Below are 24,441 nucleotides of genomic sequence, written 5' to 3'. Positions count from 1 at the left end.
ACTGTTTCTTGGGCGTAGTCTAATAAGGCCAAGAAGTTGTCCGGAGAGTTTTGGAAATTCAGGTTATATTTAGAGAAAATCCTGCAAGGAATTTTGTAAATTCAAGTTAGAGTTGTTAAACTTCAAAATTTTAGGTGTCTTAGATGGTTTTGATGGTGCTGAATCCATTTCCACCATCAAAAACACAATTCAAACACTGCATCTGCAAGATTTTTTGAATTTTTTTTTACTGTAATTCAAACCACTTTTAGCTGTCGGGACAATTCCTTCGCCTCATTAGACGACTCCGTTTTCTTGAGAAAGACAGGTCCAATAAAAGATTTCTCTCGGCACCAACCAACATCCCTCAAAGAGAGTCTTGTTCTAAAAGAATTAAAGCTCTATAATTTTTTTATTTTGTTGGGATTCCTCTAACCTCCAAGGCTATTTTTTTAATTTTGTTGGGTTGCCTCTAAACTCCCATGCTACAAGGTTGGTTCATGTTTTTTCTCACTATCTTTTAATCGGAATTTTTTCTCTGTTGGACTTTCTCTAATTATTTTATTAATTATCTAGAATGTAATTTTTTTTTAACATTTTTTACTAATTTATTAAATACAACAATTTTATTAATATAAAATTTGAAAACAATTATATACATCACACATGTATCCTTAACACTTCATAAAAATAAATTTTAAAAAATAGCTAAAATATTTACATCTCACAAGTATTACAAGTAATGAAAAATATAATAAATAATGAAAAATAAACCGTAAAGTGAAGAAATGATGTATAAAAGGTAACTAAAATATTTACATCTCACAAATAATGAAGAATATAATAAATAGTGCAATGAAGAAATAAACAGTAAAGTGAAGAAATGATGTATAAAAGTTAAGTTGAGAATTTTATAAAGATAAATTGGTTGAAGGTATGATAAATGGGTTCCATTTTGTAAAGCCTTAGCAAGCCTACCATGCAAACAAATATCTGCCAAAATTAATTAGAAGGTATCATTTATGCAACCTTAAAAAAAATATTATAATGGTAATTGGAAGGTATTATGTGTGATTTAAAAAACTATTATATGGATAGTGATATAAATTATATTGGGTTAGGATGTAATTTAAATATATCCAATTTTTAGTTAACATATTTACAAGTTAAATTAAATGAAATGATATCTAAATCATATATTAAATAGAAAATGATTTTTCAATTTTTAATGAAATTTTATATAATTTAAATTATATTAATTTATTTATGATTATTATAATTTATAATTTTTTTATAAATTATAAATAATAAATTCTATCATAGTAATAAATTTAAGAATAATATAATTGTATTATATATATAGAAAGTAGAATTGTGTCGATGTACCTATGAGCGCGTACATGAAGGTAGAAAATTTGGAACGCGTACATGAAGATAGAAAAATTTGGAATCACACACTTATAGGAATGCATATGTAAATAAAATTTAATACTTTGACGGGGTTATAGTGATATCTTTTATTTCCGTGTATATTTGATTGGTAAATTAAAAAATAATAATAAATAAATTTAATTTTATTAAAAATAATTAAATAAATTATTATTAATTTTAATAACCTATTTGATTTCGCTAGAGGAATATAATAATAAATATATATATTGTATTAAAAAATAATTAAATAAATAATTATTAGTTTTACTAATCTATTTGATTTGGCTATAGTGATATCTTTTATTTCAATATATATTTGATTAGTAAATTTAAAAAATAATAATAAATAAATTTTATTTTATTAAAAAATAATTAAATAAGCAATTATTAATTTTACTAACCTATTTGATTTGGCTGCAGTGATATTTTTTATTTCAATGTATATTCGATTGGTAAATTAAAAAAATTAATGAATAAATTTTATTTTATTAAAAAATAATTATGAGTTTTACTCACCGACTAAATAAGAATATCATAAAATTCCCGTTTGCTTAGTTGAAACCCAGCATTTTTTACAAATTCGCCTCTGTTTTTTTTAAGGGCATTAAAAAATTATGAATTCAATTTTTCAAGAGAAGAAAAACCTTTGCTATATTGTTTAAATGGTGTGTTTAAACCAGTTGAGTTTTGGAACAGGGAAAAAGATTTGCAATGATTTGCTCCGCTTGGTTTATTTTTTAATTTTTCTCTTGTGATCCGCTTGGTTAGCTGGCGAACCAGATTCTGAACAGCTATATATATATATATATATATATATAAATTCATTTAATAAATTTAATAAAAGCATATTTGAAATATCTGAATCAATTCAATAAAAACATATTTAGAATTGCTCATTCACACTTCATTTAAAGTGTAAAACTAAATATTGTTTTACATTTTAAGTTTTTAATAATTATTATAATACTTCCAATTATTAAATAAAAGATAAATGAGTAATTAATTCGTCCAAACGTGTCCACTGTGACTAATTGAAAATTTATTCTAAAATATTATTTTATTTTAGATAAATTAAAAAAAAAAAAATAAAGCATATAAACTCCTTTACCAATGTTACAGTATTTTGTTTTTTTATAAAATATAAATAAATAAAGTCCACTGCTTTATAACATGATGATAATAAACTCGATAATAATATTAATTTGAAAAAATATAAATTTAATTTTTTTATTAAAAATATATTTTTGCTTTGAAAACAAACATCACACATGAAATAAAATGTAAAACCAACGATACATTGACGCAGCGCGTTCACAATTGACAATATAATCTTAAAAATTTTGGCACAACATTTTCAGCTAAATGCGTGTCATTTATCATTTTTTAAAGAAAATGAATACAGTGGTTATGCTGTGTGGAATTTTTTTTATTTGGAATGAAAATTTTAATCTATAAAATAATAATAAATTTAATTAATTGATAAATTTAATTTTATGAAAATAATTAATTAATTTTTGCAAACACAGTAAAGCAGAATAAAATTAAATTCAGCGAGAGTACAAATTCACTTTATGACGAAACGAACCGCTTTTCTATATGTGTTGTTTAATCAGTTGTGTTTTTGGAACGGCGAAAAAGATTTGCATTTCAATTTTTCAAATAAATAAAACTGTTGCTGTGTTTGGTTTAATTTTAAAAAACACATCTAGCCATTTAAAATAAACAATTCAGTTAACGTTTTTTTTTTTCCTCTTTGCTCCCCTCAGTTGATTTTTTAAAACTAAATCTATCCGTTAAAAACAAACAATTCGATGACATATTTTTAAGAAAAACATCTATCCGTTTAAATATGCATTTCGACCAAATTTCAACATCGAAAAAACCTCGTTAAAAGACTCCGAATTAAAAAAACATATCAGCTTCTGAAACCCAGAACTCAGAATAAGGTGAGCTCGTCCCTCTGAAAACCCACGGAAAGTTAAACTGCTAAAGCCATCTAATGTCAATTACGAAGGAAGAGAATTTTATCTATCCAAATTCAATTCTCACAGGTAATAAGTTCAATTCTCATTAATAACATACTCATCAATAACGTGATAAATATATTACTGCTATTAAATATACAACATCACCAACGTCATATAAAATATATGAAAAATAAATATACAACCTCAATAACATCATATAAAATATATGAAAATAAAAGCCATCTAAGAATCTTATGGCCTAACCTACACTAGCCTCACTTAGCTGGCGAACCAGCTTCTGGACAGTCCCATAGGATCCAGAATGTTCTCTATGTTGTAGTAAAATATAAAAAATCGGAAAAATCTTTACAGCAATATAAAACGCCTCACAAATAAATAAAAGTTACAATAAATTCTAGGTTATTATAATTGTTAAAAAAGACTCGGGGTAGCTCTACAATCAATCCATGTGTAAGTACAAGCACAATCTTCAGAGTTTTTACTGGAAAACAGGCCAGAACATGAGAAAGGGGCTCAGTTACCCAAACAATATATGGCAGAAAGAAAATAGCATAGCCTATTCTTGATCGTCTCCACTTATTTCAATGCTGTATACATTTAGTCTGTTTAGAAATGACAACTCAAAACTCGTGAACGCTTAACCAACTACAAGCGAGACTAGGTGCACCAGAATAGGTGAAAACGCCGGATGAATAAATCCTAGGATATAGCTAAGAAAGACGCCATAACTCTGTTACTCCGCAAGTCACACCACTCGCCGCTCTCCCGATTTATAACCTCACACATCCTTTGAATAGCTGCATAGGATTCAGGTAAGTTATTTTGAATGGTGTCCAGAATGAATCTCCTCCAGCACATATTTCCTGGCAGATCTTGGATCTCTGTACTTCAACAAAATCTCATCGATACTCCGGTCTACAAAAGTGTTGCTAAACCCTCTCTGGATTAAAGAATGCACGGCAGTGTTATCATTATAATGAACATCCCTCAAATTAATGTTCTCAAACTCTGCACTCAGTTTCTGAAATCTGTAATAGATCCTCTCAAACCAGCATGAACACCCTGTTCGTGCACCCTACACATCATACAAAGAATGGTAAGCCATTCTCCCTTTAACTGGTAAAGCATTAACCTAATTACGTTACATTAACATAATAATGTTGTTGATGTTGATAATTAATAAAGATATAACTGAAATTTAATTCTAATCTTCTAAAGGCATAGAGGGAACCAGGCAAGTTACCTGCTGGTATTCTTTAACGAGCCTACATTGTCCAACGACAGTGATGTGGCGAATTCGAAGCCGGCGAGCATGTCGAAGACCAGCAATTAGGGCTTTGTAACTAGCAATTGCCCTGGTTACTCTTAAGCAAACATTGAGACATGCGTTGAAATTCTCCAGAACAGTGCCATCATGGTCGTTAAAGATAACGAAGGCAATGCTGCCATAACCAGGGTTTGGTCTGCATGATGCGCCAAAGTGGAGTGTGGCATGTAATTCCGTTCGAGGGTACCTTCTTGTTGCTTCCATTGCTCCTCTGTCAACTGTCTCCATAGTGTTCAGAACTGAGTTTCTTGTTCTTGTAATGTTGAGCCAAGCCAAGACGGGACGTTTCCAGGTTCGGTTGGCGAAGCAGGACGTGGTCCGTAGCTCAATGTCGAGGTCCACGTAGGCCACAGCTTGGACAAGTAGCGTCTCTGAAATGCTGAGGGTTGCATGAGTGGAGGCTTGCCACATGGATATACGGTCAAAACCTGGAGCGACTAATGGCGGAGGAGTAAATGTTCACTGATGTGTGGTGGACCCAGGTAAGGCACCGATCTCAATTCAAAAATGCCCCCAAAACTGAAACGTTGATGAGATGCTCGTGGGTGCTGTTGCTCCGTCGATCCCTTGTCATTGAATCCGTTTTTCATTTTGACAGGAAAAAATATTGTTAGGGTATGTTTGAAGAGAAACTAAACAGTGACATAATATATGTTTATGTTTAGTATTTTGAAGGTGTTAGGACATTGTGCATGTGAAATAAGTTGTAAATAAAAAATTATAAAAATAGGTTGGTTGTGTTAGAGTTTGATATATAATCATATGAAACGGAAAAAATGCTAGATCATTGTAAGCAAAAGAAATTATTACCCAAAATTTTTTAGCATCCATGATTACTAGTCACTACAATAGAGATGAGTACTACAATAGAGATGCGTTTTACGGATGTTTTTTTTCTTTTCTTTTTAGGGATGTTTTTTTCTTTTTTTTGCTTTTTTCCGAAAGACTTTCATGCATGCTCTGGAAGGTTATGAAGAAGATTGCGGAGTTTTTGAGGGAAATGCGCAACTTGCCCACACATGCATCACACATCATCTTGAGGAATGCTTCTAGGTAATTCTTGGGCCGAGTGGCTCTTGCTACCTCTCATGCTCTGCGCAATTTCCCAGCTAAGGAGAAGGTCCCCACTCGTTCAATGCATTTTCTGAGCCGAAGCCTAGTGCCTCGATGTTCTGCACTGCTCTGCGCCTTTTTTGGCATATTTCTAGAGAGCAATGCTGACAGACTGCTTTGTGCATTTCTGGAGAGCATTGCTAACTCACAGGCTGCTTTGTGCAATCCCTGAGAGCAAGGTTGACTTCCCTCCATCATTGTCCAGACAAGGTAAGGACTAGATTCAAAACAAGTCACAGGGTCAACTTATGATCGCAAAACAAGACAAGTTAGAAAACGCAAGATGTCAGGCAAAAGATACCTTCAAATAAAATATAAGTACATGTGCAGTGCAAGACATGCTGCTAAGAATTTAAGAGGGAGGCTCCAAAACAAAGCAAAGGAAAAATTTTGGACGGTGGTTTTAGCCGCTACAACATCACAGTGAGATGTCAGGCAAAAGATACCTTCAAATAAAATATAAGTACGTGCGCAGTGCAAGACATGCTGCTAAGAATTTAAGAGGGAGGCTCCAAAACAAAGCAAAGGAAAAATTTTGGACGGTGGTTTTAGCCGCTACAACATCACAGTCACATGTCAGGCAAAAGATACCTTCAAATAAAATATAAGTACGTGCGCAGTGCAAGACATGCTGCTAAGAATTTAAGAGGGAGGCTCCAAAACAAAGCAAAGGTAAAATTTTGGACGGTGGTTTTAGCCGCTACAACATCACAGTCAGATGTGAGGCAAAAGATACCTTCAAATAAAATATAAGTATGTTCGCAGTGCAAGACATGCTGCTAAGAATTTAAGAGGGAGGCTCCAAAACAAAGCAAAGGAAAAATTTTGGACTGTGGTTTTAGCCGCTACAACATCACAGTCAGATGTCAGGCAAAAGATACCTTCAAATAAAATATAAGTATGTGCGCAGTGCAAGACATGCTGCTAAGAATTTAAGAGGGAGGCTCCAAAACAAAGCAAAGGAAAAATTTTGGACGGTGGTTTTAGCCCCTACAACATCACAGTCATGTATTTTTGCATTAAGATTTTAATTTCATTATAATGTTGTGACTATCACATGGTATTCATGGAAAATTTTAGGGTCGAATTTTCGCCATGGACGAAATTAAGGGGTTTTATAATTTTATTGGACGAATATTTTGTATCACAGTACATTGTTAGGTATGGAGGTTAGCCCACCTTATTTTAAGAGAGGGAGGAAAAAAAGTAAATTTAGCCCTTGAAATTAGGAGTTACAACCTTCGTATTTATGATAATTATTTCACCTTCCACATTCACTGTTAAAAAAAAAAAAAACTTTCATTTTCCCTTATTTCATGGTATTGTGGTTAATTTCTAGAAAATGACATTATTTTTTGGAACAAATGGTCACAAAAGAATAATTCATTTTATTTAAAAATTCAAGTCTTTTATTTTCATGTTTATTTAAAGATTGAATAATGTTCTTGCCATATGCCAAGTTTGCATTTCTTTAGTCATAATCATATAAAGAATAATGGAAAACATCTTTTTATATTTACTCCATAAGTCACCTTATATTTACGTGTAAATAAATAAAAATATCAATAAAGTGGAGTATGCTAAATAAATAAAACATATTTTTATACTTACTCCAAAGGTATAGTAAATAAATATAAATATAAATAAACTAGAGGCATGGTAAATAAATAAAACCTATTTTTATATTTAGTCCATAACCCTCTTTCTATTTAAGAAGGCTCAAAAAAGAGGTTTTATCTAACTGAATCATATGGGCCGAATACCATGGGTCAAATTATTATTAATACCACGCAAAAAAACATTATTAACCCTAATATTAGTATTAATAAAAAAAGATGCTGCATGGTATTGACCCATGGTATTCACGTGGAATGTAGGCTATTTAAAGGGGGAATTAAACCGGCATAGATCCATCTTTACTCTGGATCTACTAAGCCCTACGAGGGATCAAATATCATGATATGCAAACTAGCATAGAGTGAAAAACATTTGATCCTCCCGGTTGGTAGATCAAGGGTAAAAATGGATCTTGTAATTTAATATCACTTAAACATTTTAATTTGGTTAAAATAAAAATTAATTATTAATTTTATTAATTTTTATAAATTACTAATAGTAGTTTTTAAGCTCCAAGTTTATGATAACCCATGGTATTGACCCATGGTAATATCATGGTATTCATGTGAGCATAGACTATTTAAAGGGGAAATTCTATCAACTTAGATCCATCTTAATTCCGGATTTACCAAGTACTGAGAGGGATAAATAGATTTCATCCCTCCAAGAGTGGTAGAAATGGAGTTAAGATGGATATAGGTTGGTTTTTATGATAATGAAGATATTAAATAGACTTAGGAAATTATATTATAAAAACATCTTAAGGTAAATGGTTAAAGCTACATTTAGTCACTTCACAAAATTTAGTAAAAAATACCAATATCTCGATTAATATTGGTTTTTCTGATTTAACAAAAAAAACCAAAACAATGAAATCTTATTACTCTTTCCGCATCACCCTAGCAGAAGAGAGATAGTCAGTGCCCAGATTTCCTGCCATTTTCAAATATTATCAATATGATATCTTCATGAAAAAGTTAAGGTACTGATGTTGGATTAGTTTTTTGAAAAATATGTTGGTTTGCACAACCTTTCATCTTCTATGTTTTTCTTAATTTGTCGTAATGATCTATAGGGGTTGGGCCAGTGCACCATATTGTCTTAAAAGGTGGAGATTATGCACCAATAAGGAAATTAATCCACATGTTACAATGTTGTTAAAAAATGCAAGACGTATGAAGGTAGTGAATTATGCTAATAAGCAATTTAGATTGGGAGAGACGTAATTAAATTTTATTATTTAATTGAAGACTTTCAATTAAAATAATAATAAATATATATGTATATATTAATATATTGATTGGAAGGCTTCCGACAATGGTCACTCCTTTCCATTAGATTCCCTTCAGACCTTTGGGATACCTACTACTTTCTTATATTATATAGTTGGGTCTTGCTACTTGTTGGCGTGTTGGGGTAAACAAAATGTGTTTTTTTATCTCGCATTTGGAGTCTATGGAACAAGAAAGAAATTTGATAGCTTGACAAAAGTGGTACAAAATATGTTTTTTTTATCTCATGGTTGGACTCTATGGAATAAGAAAGAAATTTGATAGCTTGACAAAAGTGGTAGAGAAAAGATTAATCTCTCCTACCTTGACAGAACTGGTGGTCAAGATCAACACCTACAAGAAATTTGTTGTGGAATATTATCAAAATATGAGAGAGTGTACAGTGAGAACCTTGACAAACATGGCCACTGAAACTTGCAACAACATTTGTAGGAAGAGAAAATTATGTTCCTTTTTTCCAAACATGTATGTTAGTATATTACAATTTAATGAATATGTCTTCCTATTATCATATATAGTTTCATACTTTAACAAAACATTTGCCAAGACTTCACTTTTTATTATTCAGTGAAAGATTTGCCAAGATCTTAGAAGATTTTATAATTCAGTGATAGATTCGCCATGACTTTACAAGATAATATAATCCGGTGAGAGATTCGCCAAAAATATTATATTATTGATAAAATCGCCTCCCATTTTTCCTATGTATCATGGGGATTCGCCCATTTACTATACATATAAATTTAGGGTAGTTCTTAAAATTTTCCCTAATGGTATTGACCTTAACCACTAGGTTGTGATAATGTTAATGTTTAAACCATCCCTATTGCATTTGCAGTATCTTTAACATAGGTGAGTGGGGAGGGTCAGATCAGTTGAGACCCGACAGGGTCACTTAGAATTATGAAATCTTGTAAATTATAATGTTTATTGAACCCTCGAGAAGTCGCTAGTTGGCATGCCCTAATTTCCCTGTTAGAGATATCGTGTCATAGATTGGGACAGGTGAGGTGTCACCAAATCCATAGTGTTGATGAGCTAAGCTTCAAATCAATGATGGTTAGGGAAAGCTATTAGTTATGGGATAACTACACCTCTCCCACCATCCCTTACCACCCTCATTTTCTTATCTCCGCCACTTAGACAAGCTTTGCAAGTTTTCCTCTTGCATGGTCGATAATGCAAACATTTACGTTGCCTGTCTCCCCTTCACAATATTCCAAGGTCTTAGACCAATGTGGCTTCCTTGCATCTAGGTAAAATTTTCAAATATTAAAGTATTTCCCTTTTGTTACACAAACGTTCCAAGGTGTTCTCTCATCTTGTGACAAATATCTTGTTTAACTTATATTGTGTTAGATTACTTCTAGGGTGTCAGTTTCTTTGAGGTTTCTTGTCAATGTTACATGTGAAGCCAAAGAAGGAATTCAACTCCACAGTCTAGCATTGACTCTCTGAAAACAACGCCGATGCAAAAACTAAAACACCGAAAAACACTGTCATTTGACTTCTAGATTGCACTCTGCAGCCATGAATTTCACATGAGGAAAAATCTAGAACTCTTCTCTCCCCATCTATAAATTTGTAATATTGCCTCTTCCTGAGCAATGCAAGGAAGGAAAATGCCTTCAATGTAATAGAAGTTTGTGGTTTTTTCTCTGCATTGCTAATGTATTATGTTTCTAATTGTCTTTTGTTGTGATTTACTTAACTCTGCTCTATAACTCCATCAACTATTATGAGAGTTGTGTTCGGATTTAGGTTGGGCCTCACTGTGGAAACCATCATCCCAAGAGCACTCCCCTGCAAGTAACATAATCCTTATTAATTATGGGTGACTTCAAGGTTAGTGGGATTCATGGTGAAGATTGCATAAATATTTTCTATGATTTGTAAGTATTCTACTTGTATGTTCACCATGTGTTTCTCATTCAAAACCTGCGAGTGTTGCCTCAATTTTCTCTGTTGTTGCTTCCCTTAAGAGTGCAAAGTGTAGAGAATATATGAGAGTCAAGTTACCAAAGAGCGCTAAGGATTTTTCTAATGAATAGGTCGTGCGAAATTGTTTCCTTCAAAAAGGGGATTTCAATGAGTTACGTGCATATGGAAAATGAGGAGAAGTTATTGAAATAGAAAAGTATGAATGATGAGGAAATGATTTCATGTCATGAATTGGTATAAATAAGTATCTGAGTTGGATTAGTGAACATATGTGATAAGTTTTTTTTTACATTTATTATTATTGTAAGGCCCACGCAATTTATCTTTTTTAAGTTGCATTTGATGTGTCTAGTTTAATGTATTTAAAAAAATAAAAATAAAAATGAAAAGAGAAGAAAATAAGTAATTAAAATATATGTTTTTTTTTTAAAGAAGATTTATTTTGGCAAAAAGGTGTAGTAATTAACACCTTATTTTGTAAGTGGAGTTTGATTTTTGAGGGTATGAATTTTATAATGGAGACAACATCATTTACAGATATGACTACGCTGAGGAGGGCTAATTTTTCCTATGGAAATAATAGATGGACGATATACTAATTTTAAAATATTATTATATGGCAAATTTTTCCTATGGAAATAATAGATGGAGGATATACTAATTTTAAAATATTAGTATTTGTTGATAGAGGGCATGGAAAAGAAACCCTCATTGATGATAGATGAAGAATGGAATAAGCTATATAGAAAGATGATGAAGAATGGAATAAACTATATAGAAAGGTGATTGCAACAATTTGCCAATATCTAGCAAAGGATGTGTATTTCAATGTGTCTGGAGAAAAGATGGAAAAAGGATTATGAAAGAAGCTCGATGATCTATATGAGAAGAAAACAACATCAAAAAAGTGTTCTTGATGAAAAAACTTTAAAATCCCAAGATGGAGGGTGCTTTAGTTGTTAACCACTTGAATGAATTCAATATTATTAGTAACCATCTTACCTCTATTGAAATCATTCTAGATGATTAAATTAAAGTTATTTTGTTAATGTGCTATATGTCATACAACTTGGAAAATTTAATTGTAGCTATGAGCATATCAGCACCTGTAGGAACCCTGAAGTTTGATGATGTCAGCAACAATATAATGAATGAGGAGTTACGACAGAAGTTAATTGCAGAAATCAAGGGAGGAGAAGTTATAGCTCTAGGTGATAGTGGTAGGAGAATTGATCGAGGCAGACAAGGGCATTCAATATCGAAAGATTGATATAAATCAAGAATGGGCAGGATAATCAACTTTCATTGTGTAAAACCCTTGCACATGAAGAAAGAGTATCGAATTTGGAAGAAAGGAAAGAAGGATCAGAAACCAACAAATGTAAATCACAAGTCATCCAGCACAAATGAAGGTCACACTATTGTTGTAGTCATAGATGGTGATGTGTTATTTAGTGTTTCAGTAGAGGATGCGTGTTTATATACATCTAGAAGTAAATTTGATTGAATCCTTGAGTCTAGGAATCTCACCATGTAACCCCATGCAGATATAGTTTTGTTGCATATAATCTTGGTGATTTTGGTAGAGTGCATTTAGGGAACAACCATTTTTGTAGTATTGTTGGAGTGGGAGATTTCTAGATCAAGATGAAGGATTGTCAAGATATATTATTGAAACAGGTCAAGCATGTACTAGAAATGCGCACGAGTTTGATCTCTATGGGAAAACTCGATGTTGAAGGCTATTCCACAAGATTTGGGAAATGAGGTTGGAAAATTAGCAAAGGATCATTGGTTGTGGCTAGAGGACCCAAGATAGGAACATTATATACATTGAAGGAAATGATAGCCAAATAAGATTTGGATGTTCTCACAAAAGAAGGAACTTCAGTGGATTTGTGGCATAAGAGCTTTGGTCACATGAGAAAGAAGGGCTTAAAAATCCTTGTCGATAAAAATTTAATGTGAGGTTTGAAATCCTACAATCTTGATCTTTGTGAGCATTGTATATCTGGTAGACAAAGAAGTTTTTCATTCCTTAGAGGTGGCCATGATATGATTTAATTTAAATAATAATAAATTCAATTAATTAATAAATTTAATTTTATGAAAATAATTAATTAACTTTTGCAAACACAGTAAATCAGAATAAAATTAAATTCAGCGAGAGTACAAATTCACTTTCTGACGAAACGAAAAGCAGTTGTGTTTTTGGAACCGGGAAAAAGATTTGCATTTCAATTTTTCAAATAAATAAATCTGTTGCTGTGTTTGGTTTAATTTTAAAAAACGCATCTAGCCGTTTAAAATAAACAATTCAGTTAACTTTTATTTTTTCTCTTTGCTCCCTTCAGTTGATTTTTTAAAACTAAATCTATCCGTTAAAAACAAACAATTCGATAAAAAGAATATATATTTTTAAGAAAAACATCTATCCGTTTAAATATACATTTCGACCACATTCCAACATCGAAAAAACCTCGTTAAAAGACTCCGAATTAAAAAAACATATCAGCTTCTGAAACCCAGAACTCAGAATAAGGTGAGCTCGTCCCTCTGAAAACCCACGGAAAGTTAAACTACTAAAGCCATCTAATGTCAATTACGAAAGAAGAGAATTTTATCTATCCAAATTCAATTCTCGCAAGTAATAAGTTCAATTCTCATTAATAACATACTCATCAATAACGTGATAAAGGTTAATAATATTAACCATATAAATATATTACTGCTATTAAATATACAACATCACCAACGTCATATAAAATATATGAAAAATAAATATACAACCTCACTAACATCATATAAAATATACAAAAATAAAAGCCATCTAAGAATCTTATCGTCAAAAATAAAAGCCATCTAAGAATCTTATCGTCTAACCTACACTAGCCTCACTTAGCTGGCGAACCAGCTTCTGGACAGTCCCATAGGATCCAGAATGTTCTCTATGTTGTAGTAAAATATAAAAAATCGGAAAAATCTTTACAGCAATATAAAACACCTCACAAATAAATAAAAGTTACAATAAATTTTAGGTTATTATAAATGTAAAAAAAGACACGGGGTAGCTCTACAATCAATCCATGTGTAAGTGCAAGCACAATATTCAGAGTTTTTACTGGAAAACTGGCCAGAACATGAGAAAGGGGCTTAGTTACCCAAACAATATATGGCAGAAAGAAAATAGCATAGCCTATTCTTGATCTTCTCCACTTATTTCAATGCTGTATACATTTAGTCTGTTTAGAAATTACAACTCAAAACTCGTGAACGCTTAACCAACTACAAGAGAGACTAGGTGCACCAGAATAGGTCAAAACGGAAAAGAAACCCTAGCTATTTTGTCGGATGAATAAATCCTAGCATATAGCTAAGAAAGACGCCATAACTCTGTTACTCCGCAAGTCACACCACTCGCCGCTCTCCCGATTTATAACCTCACACATCCTTTTAATAGCTGCATAAGATTTAGGTAAGTTATTTTGAATGGTGTCCAGAATGAATTTAGTCTTGTAGTAACCCTCGCAGCTCTCCTCCAACACATATTTCCTAGCAGATCTTGGATCTCTGTACTTCAACAAAATCTCATCCCTTGCACGGATACTCCGGTCTACAAAAGTGTTGCTAAACCCTCTCTGGATTAAAGAATGCACGACAGTGTTATCATTATAATGAACATCCCTCAAATTAATGTTCTCAAACTCTGCACTCAGTTTCTGAAATCTGTAATAGATCCTCTCAAACCAGCATGAACACCTTGTTCGTGCACCCTACACATCATACAAAGAATGGTAAGCCATTCTCCATTTAACTGGTAAAGCATTAACCTAATTATGTTACATTAACATAATAATGTTGTTTATGTTGATAAATAATAAAGATATAACTGAAATTTAATTCTAATCTTCTAAAGGCATAGAGGGAACCAGGCAAGTTACATGCTGGTATTCTTTAACGAGCCTACATTGTCCAACGACAGTGATGTGGCGAATTCAAAGCCGTCGAGCATGTCGAAGACCAGCAATTAGGGCTTTGTAACTAGAAATTGCCCTGCTTACTCTTGAGCAAACATTGAGACATGCGTTGAAATTCTCCAGAACAGTGCCATCATTGTCCTTAAAGATAACGAAGGGAATGCTGCCATAACCAGGGTTTGGTCTGCTTGATGCGCAAAGTGGAGTGTGGCATGTAATTCCCTTCGAGGGTACCTTCTTGTTGCTTCCATTGCTCCTCTGTCAACTGTCTCCATAGTGTTCAGAACAGAGTTTCTTGTTCTCATAATGTTGAGCCAAGCCAAGACCAAACGTTTCCAGGTTCGGTTACCAAAGTAGGACGTGGTCCATAGCTCAATGTCAAGGTCCACGTAGGCGACAGCTTGGACAAGTAACGTCTTTGAAATGCTGAGGGTTGCATGAGTGGAGGCTTGCCACATGGATATACGGTCAAAAACCCGGAGCGACTAATGGCAGAGTAAATGTTCACTGAGGTGTGGTGGACCCAGGTAGGGCACCGATCTCAATTCAAAAATGCCCCCAAAACTGAAACGTTGATGAGATGCTCGTGGGTGCTGTTGCTCCGTCGATCCCTTGTCATTGAATCAGTTTTTCATTTTGACAAGGAAAAATATTGTTAGGGTATGTTTGAAGGGAAACTAAACAGCGACATAATATATGTTTAGTATTTTGAAGTTGATAGGACATTGTGAAAGTAAAATAAGTTGTAAATAAAAAATTATAAAAATAGGTTGGTTGTGTAGAGTTTGATATATAATCATATGAAAAGAAAAAAAAGCTAGACTGTTGCAAGGAAAAGAAATTATTATTACGTAAAATTTCCTAGCATTCATGATTATTGGTCACTACAACAGAGATGCGTTTTAGGGATGTTTTTTTTCTTTTTTCTTTTTTAGGGATGTTTTTTTTTTTTTTTTGCTTTTTTGGGAAAGACTTTCATGTATGCATGGGAAGATTACGGAGAAGATTGCAGAGTTCTTGAGGGAACTGGCAGCTTGCTCGCACATGCATCAGAGATCATCCTGAGGAATGCTTCTAGGTAATTCTTGGGCTAAGTGGCTCTTGCTACCTCTCATGGTCTGGGCAATTTCCCAGCTAAGGTGAAGGTCCCCAATCGTTCAACGCATTTTCTGAGCCGAAGCCTAGTGCCTCGATGTTCTGCACTGCTCTGCGCCTTTTTGGCATATTTCTAGAGAGCAATGCTGACAGACTACTTTGTGCATTTCTAGAGAGCATTGCTAACTCACAGGCTGCTTTGTGCAATCCCTGAGAGCAAGATTGGCTTCCCTCCATGATTGTCTAGACAACGTTTGGCTTCCCTCCATGATTGTCCAGACAACGTAAGGACTAGATCCAAACCAAGTCAGAGGGTCAACTTATGATCGCAAAACAAGATAAGTTAGAAAAGGCAAGATGTCAGGCAAAATATACCTTCAAATAAAATACAAGTACGTGCACAGTGCAAGACATGTTGCTAAGAATTTAAGAGGGAGACTCCAAAATAAATCAAAGACAAAATTTTGGAGGGTGGTTTTAGCCGCTACAACATGACTGTCATGTATTCTTGCATTAAGATTTTAATTTTATTATAATGTTGTGACTATCACATGGTATTCATGGAAAATTTTAGGGTCGAATTTTCAACCTGGGCCAAATTAAGGGGTTTTATATTTTTATTGGGCGAATATTTTATGTCACAGTACATTGTTACAAATCGCCTTAAATTTATTTTATAAAAAAATTAGGTATGGAGGTTAGTCCACCTTAATGGAGGGAGTAAGAAAAGTAAATTTAGCCCTTGAAATTAGGAGTTACAACATTCCATTCACCCTAATTTTCAAGAATAGTTATTTATTATAATTATTTCACCTTCCACATTCAGTGTAAAAAAAATAAAAAAAAATCTTTCATTTTCCCGTATTTCATGGTATTGGGGTTAATTTCTAGAAAATGACCTTATTTTTTGGAACAAATGGTCACAAAAGAATAATTCATTTTATTTAAAAATTCAAGTTTCTTATTTTCATGTTTATTTAAAGATTGAATAATGTACATTTCTTTATATTTACTCGAGAAGTCACATTATATTTAAGAACACTCAAAAAGTGTTATATTTAGGTGAAGCCTATGGGCTAAATACCATGGGCCAAATTATTATTAATACCATGTAAAAAAACATTATTAACCCTTAGTATTAATAAAAAAATATGGTGCATGGTATTGACCCATGGTATTCACGTGGAATGTAGCCTATTAAGCCAGCATAGATCCATCTTAACTCTAGCATAGATCCATCTTAACTCTGGATCTACTAAGCCCTGCGAGGGATCAAATATCGTGATATGCAAACTAGCATAAAGTGAAAAAATATTTGATCCTCGGGCTTGGTAGATCAAGGGTAAAAATGGAACTTGTAATTTAATATTACTTAAAAATTTTAATTTGGTTAAAATAAAAAAATAAAATAAAAATTAATTATTAATTTTATTAATTTTTATAAATTACTAATAGTAGTTTTTAAGCTCCAAGTTTAAGATAACCCATGGTATTGACCCATGGTAATATCATGGTATTCATGTGAGCATAGACTATTTAAAGGGGAAATTCTATCAACTTAGATCCATCTTAATTCGGGTTTACCAAGTGCTGAGAGGGATAAATAGATTTCATCCCTTCACGAGTGGTAGAAGTGGAGTTAAAATGGATATAGGTTGGTTTTTATGATAATGAAGATATTAAATAGACTTAGGAAATTATATTATAAAAACATCTTAAGGTAAATGGTTAAAGCTACATTTAGTCACTTCACAAAATTTAGTAAAAAATACCAATATCTCGATTAATATTGGTTTTTCTGATTTAACAAAAAAAACCAAAACAGTGAAATCTTATCACTCTTTCCGCATCACCCTAGCATAAGAGAGATAGTTAGTGCCCAGATTTCCTACCATTTTTCAAACATTATCAATATGATATCTTCATGAAAAAGTTAAGGTACTGATGTTGGATTAGTTTTTTGAAAAATATGCTGGTTTGCACAACCTTTCATCTTCTATGTTTTTCTTAATTTGTCGTAATGATCTATAGGGGTTGGGCCAATGCACCATATTGTCTTAAAAGGTGGAGATTGTGAACCAATAAGGAAATTAATCCACATGTTACAACGTTGTTAAAAAATGCAAGACGTATGAAGGTAGTGAATTATGCTAATAACAAATTTAGATTGGGAGAGACGTAATTAAATTTTATTATTTAATTGAAGATTTCCAATTAAAATAATAATAAATCTATATGTATATATTAATATATTGATTGGAAGGCTTCTGACAACAGTCACTTCTTTCCATTAGATTCCCTTCAGACCTTTGGGATACCTACTACTTTCTTATATTATATAGTTGGGGCTTCCTACTTGTTGGCGTGTTGGGGTAAACAAAATGTGTTTTTTTTTTTTACCTCGCATTTGGAGTCTATGGAACAAGAAAGAAATTTGATAGATTGACAAAAGTGGTACAAAATATGTTTTTTTTTATCTCATAGTTGGACTCTAGGGAATAAGAAAGAAATTTTATAGCTTGACAAAAGTGGTAGAGAAAAGATTAATCTCTCCTACCTTGATAGAACTGGTGGTCAAAATCAACACCTACAAGAAATTTCTTGTGGAATATTATCAAAATATGAAAGATGTACAGTGAGAACCTTGACAAACATGGCCACTGAAACTTGCAACATTGTTTGTAGGAAAAGAAAATTATGTTTCTTTTTTCCAAAAATGTATGTTAGTATATTAAAATTTAATGAATATGTTTTCATATTATCATATATGGTTTCATACTTTAACAAAACATTCGCTAAGGCTTCACTTTTTATTATTCAGTGAGAGATTGCCAAGATCTTACAAGATTTTATAATTCAGTGATAGATTCACCATGACTTTACAAGATAATATAATCCACTGAGAGATTCGCCAAAAAATTATATATACATATTATATTATTGATAAAATCGCCTCCCATTTTTCCTGTGTATCATTGGGATTCGCCCATTTACTATACATATAAATTTATGGTGGTTCTTAAAATTTTCCCTAATGGTGTTGACCTTGACCACTAAGTTGTGATAATGTTAATGTTTAAACCATCCCTATTGCATTTGCAATATCTTTAACATAGGTGAGTGGGGAGGGTCAGATCAGTTGAGACCCGACAGGGTCACTTAGAATTATGAAATCTTGTAAATTATAATGTTTATTGAACCCTCCAGAAGTTGCTAGTTGGCATGCCCTAATTTCCCTGCGAGAGATATTGTGTCATAGATTGGGACAGGTGAGGTGTCACCAAATCCATAGTGTTGATGAGCTAAGCTTCAAATCAATGATGGTTAGGGAAAGATATCAGTTATGGGGTAACTACACCTCTCCCACCATCCCTCACCACCCTCATTTTCTTAGCTCCGCCCCTTAAACAAGCTCTGCAAGCGTTCCTCTTGCATGGTCGATAATGCAAACATTTACGTTGCTTGTCTACCCTTCACAATATTCCAAGATCTTAGACCAATGTGGCTTCCTTGCATCTAGGTACAATTTTCAAATATTAAAGTATTTCCCTTTTGTTGCACAAACGTTCCAAGGTGTTCACTCATCTTGTGACAAATATCTTGCTTAACTTATATTGTGTTAGATTACTAGTAGGGTGTCAGTTCTTTGAGGTTTCATGTCAATGTTACATGTGAACCCAAAGAAGGAATTCAACTCCACAATCTGGCATCGACTCTCTGAAAACCACGCCGATGCAAAACCTAAAACACTGAAAACCATCGTCATTTGACTTCTAGATTTCATTGTGCAGCCATGAATTTCACATGAGGAAAAATATAGAACCCTTCTCTCCCCATCAATACATTTGTAATATTGCCTCTTCCTGAGAAATGCAAGGAAGGAAAATGACTTCAATGTAATTGAAGTTTGTGGTTTTTTCTCTGCATTGCTAATGTATTATGTTTCTAATTGTCTTTTGTTGTGATTTACTTAACTCTGCTCTATAACTCCATCAACTATTATGAGAGATGTGTTCAGATTTCGGTTGGGCCTCACTGTGGAAACCATCATCCCAAGAGCACTCCCCTGCAAGAAACATAATCCTTATTAATTATGGGTGACTTCAAGGTTAGTGGGATTCATGGTGAAGATTGCATAAATATTTTCTATGATTTGTAAGTATTCTACTTGTATGTTCACCATGTGCTTCTCATTCAAAACCTGTGAGTGTTGCCTCAATTTTCTCTATTGTTGCTTCCCTTAAGAGTGCAAAGTGTAGAGAATATATGAGAGTCAAGTTACCAAAGAGCGCTAAGGATTTTTCTAATGAATAGGTTGTGCGGAATTGTTTGCTTCAGAAAGGGGATTTCGATGAGTTGCGTGCATATGGAAAATGAGGAGAAGTTATTGAAATAGAAAAGTATGAATGATGAGGAAATGATTTCATGTCATGAATTGGTATAAATAAGTGTCTGAGTTGGATTAGTGAACATATGTGATAAGTTTTTTTATAGTTATTATTATTTTAAGACCCACACAATTTATATTTTTAAAGTTGCGTTTGATGTGTCTAGTTTAATGTATTTAAAAAAATAAAAATAAAAATAAAAAGAGAAGAAAATAAGTAATTAAAATATATGTTTTTTTTTTAAAGAAGATTTATTTTGACAAAAAGGTGTAGTAATTAACACCTTATTTTGTAAGTGGAGTTTGATTTTTGAGGGTGTGAATTTTATAACGGAGACAATGTCATTTATAGATATGACTATGCTGAGGAGGGCTAATTTTTCCTATGGAAATAATAGATGTGGGATATACTAATTTTAAAATATTATTATATGGCTAATTTTTCCTATGGAAATAATAGATGCTAGATATACTAATTTTAAAATATTAGTATTTTTTGATAGAGGTCATGGAAAAGAAATCCTCATTGATGACAAATGAAGATTGGAATAAGCTATATAGAAAGATGATGAAGATTGGAATAAGCTATATAGAAAGGTGATTGCAACAATTTGCCAATATCTAGCAAAGAATGTGTATTTCAATGTGTCTAGAGAAAAGATGGAAAAAGGATTATGAAAGAAGCTCCATTATCTATATGAGAAGAAAACAACATCAAAAAAAGTGTTCTTGATGAAAAGCTTTATAATCCCAAGATGGAGGGTGCTTTAGTTGTTAACCACTTGAATGAATTCAATATTATTAGTAACCATCTTACCTATATTGAAATCATTCTAGATGATTAAATTAAAGTTGTTTTGTTAATGTGCTCTATGTCATACAACTTGGAAAATTTAATTGTAGCTATGAGCATATCAGCACCTATAGGAACCGTGAAGTTTGATGATGTCAGAAACAATATAATGAATGAGTCATTGCAATAGAAGTTAATTGCACAAAACAAGGGAGGAGAAGTTATAGCTGTAGGTGATAGTGGTGGGAGAATTGATCGAGGCCGACAAGGGAATTTAATACCAAGAGATCGATCTAGATCAGGAAGGGGCAGGATAATCTACTTTCATTGTGGAAAACCCTTGCACATGAAGAAAGAGTATCGAGTTTGGAAGAAAGGAAAGAAGGATCAGAAACCAACCAATGCAAATCACAAGTCATCCAACACAAACGAAGGTCACACTATTGTTGTAGTCATAGATGGTGATGTGTTATTTAGTGTTTCAGTAGAGGATGCATGTTTATATACATCTAGAAGTAGATTTGATTGGATCCTTGAGTCTAGGGAATCTCACCATGTAACCCCATGCAAATATAGTTTTGTTGCATATAATCGTGGTGATTTTGGTAGAGTGCATTTGGGGAACAACCATTTTTGTAGTATTGTTGGAGTGGGAGATGTCTAGATCAAGATGAAGGATTGTCAAGATATATTATTGAAATAGGTCAAGCATGTACTAGAAATGCGCACGAGTTTGATCTCTATGGGAAAACTTGATGTTGAAGGCTATTCCACAAGGTTTGGGAAATGAGGTTGGAAAATTAGCAAAGGATCATTGGTCATGGCTAGAGGACCCAAGACAGGAACATTATATACATTGAAGGAAATGATAGGCAAATAAGATTTGGATGTTGTCACAAAAGAAGGAACTTCAGTGGATCTGTGGCATAAGAACTTTGGTCACATGAGCAAGAAGGGCTTAAAAATCCTTGTTGGTAAAAATTTACTGCCAGGTTTGAAATCCTACAATGTTGATCTTTGTCAGCATTGTATATCTAGTAGACAGAGAAGGTTTGCATTCCTTAGAGGTGGCCATGATATAAATAAAGCTTTGATAGAGTTGATACACTCAAATGTGTTTGGGCTTGTTAACATTAAGTCATTAGGAAGAGCATCATATTTTGTAACATTTATAGATGATGCATCTAGGAAGGTTTGGGCATACCCTATGAAAATTAAAAGTGAAGTGTTTGAAATATTTCAAAAATCCCATGTTGTTGTTGAAAGAGAGACTAACAAATTTCTCAATTGCCTAATAACAGATAATGGTGGAGAATATTGCTCAAAAGCATTCAAGGAATATTGTAATAAGTTTGACATAAAGCATGAGAAGACTGCACTGGTACCTCTCATTAGAATGGAATTGTAGAAAGGATGAATCACACCATTATGGAGAAAGTGGGGACTATGTTGTCAAATTCTGGTTTGGAGAAGCATTTTTGGGCAAAAATAGTGAGGACAACTTGCTATCTTATAAATCGATCTCCTACTACAGCCTTAGATGGAAACATCCCTGAAGAAGTTTGGACTGGTAAGAAGTTGAATTATTCTCATTTGAAAATCTTTGGATGTGAAGCATTTGTACATATTCCTAAAGAAAATAGAACTAAGCTAGATGATAAACCTATGAAATGCATTTTTCTGGGATATGCAAATGAAACATTTGGTTATCGTCAATGGAATCCAGTCAAACATAAAGTTATTAGAAACAAGGATGTTATATTTAATGAGTCAAATATGTTTAAGAGGTCTGTAGGTGAGGTCGAGGTCAACAAAGTTATTGATAGGTTTAAATAGCAACATGAAAACATCCCACCAATGCAAGAAGATGGACAACAAATTCAAGAGCAGGAAGGATAGCTAGTCAAAAGTGATGAACACCAAGAAGAAGGAATCTTGTAGGAACCTTTACATAAGATTCAACCAGATAATGCACCACCATGTTGGTTCACATATCTTCTAGGCCTCATAAGCCTTCACAAAGTTATCCTCCTTCAAACTATATTTTATTAACATATGAAGGTGAACCTGATTGTTTTCAAGAGGCTTGTAAATCTTAGCACAGTAAATAATGGAGGAGAAATTTTTATGGAGAAATGAGAAGCCTTCATAGAAAAAGGCAAGGAATACCTAGTTTGCATGTTGAAGAAGATTCTCTATGGATTGAAACAAACACCTTGACAATGGTATAAGAAATTTAACTCATTATATGTTGGAATATGGTTTTCATAGGTTGGAAGTTGATCATTGTGTCTATATCAAGAGGTATGATCAAGGAAAATATATCATATTATTGTTATACGTGGATGACATGTTGATTGTTGGGAAAGATAAAAATATGATCAATAAATTGAAGAAAGATTTTGGAAGTAAATTTGTAATGAAGGATTTAGGTCCAACACAACGAATATTAGGTATGAGGATCATGCGTGAGAGGAAAAACAAAAGGTTATGGTTTTCACAAGAAAAACATATGAAGAAGGTGCTTGATATGTTTAATATGATGGATGCCAAGCAAGATGGTACACCCCTTATAGCCCACTTCAAGCTGAGTACTGAGTTATATCCTAACGATGACAAGGAGAATGAAGAAATGAACAAGATTCCTTATGCTTCAGCACTTGGCATCTTGATGTATGCCTTGGTATGTACACAACCAAACATTCCATATTGAGTGGGAGTAGTGAGCAGGTCCCTTCCAATCTAGGAAAGCAGCACTGGAGAGTAGTAAAATGGACTTTGAGGTATCTCAAGGGTACTAGTCATTATTTTTTATGTTTTAGTCATAATGAGACTGTGATTGAAGGATTTACGGATGAAAATATGGCTGAAGATATGGACATTAGAAATTCCACTACAAAGTGCAACATTATCTTGGGTGTCAAGGCTACAAAGAATAGTAGCTCCCTATACAAGAGAGGCAGAGTACATAACTGCAACAGAGGCTTGTAAAGGGATGTTGTGGATGCAGCAATTCCTAGGAGAGATAGGAATAAAGTAGGACAAGTATATTCTATATTATGATAGTCAGAGTGTCATTCACTTAGCGAAAAACCTAGAATTTCACTCAAAAACCAAGCACATTGACTTAAGGTACCATTGGATCTGTCATGTGTTGGAGGAAGGACAATTATTCTTGCAAAAGGTCCATCCGTGTCGATATGCTCATTAATATTCTACTAAGAAATAAATATGAATTATGCAGAGGCATTGTGGGAATCAATGTGACTTGATTCATGATTCTTCATTTAGCTTCAAGTGGCAGAATTTTACATGTGAATCCAAAGAAGGAATTCACCTCCACAGTACAACCATGTTGATGCCAAACCTAACACACCGACAACCACAGTCATTTGACTTCTAGATTTCAATGTCCAACTATGAATTTAACGTAAGGAAAAATTTAGAAGTCCTCTCCTCATCAATAAATTTGTAATCTTGCCTCTGCCTCAGCTTGTAAAC

This window comes from Pinus tabuliformis, chromosome 7 (genome assembly GCF_031772625.1).
Source record: "Pinus tabuliformis cultivar Carrire ecotype Pingquan chromosome 7, CPIR1, whole genome shotgun sequence".
Taxonomy (NCBI): Eukaryota; Viridiplantae; Streptophyta; class Pinopsida; order Pinales; family Pinaceae; genus Pinus; species Pinus tabuliformis.
The sequence above is the reverse complement of the archived record's forward strand: the minus strand, read 5'-3'. Positions refer to the sequence as shown.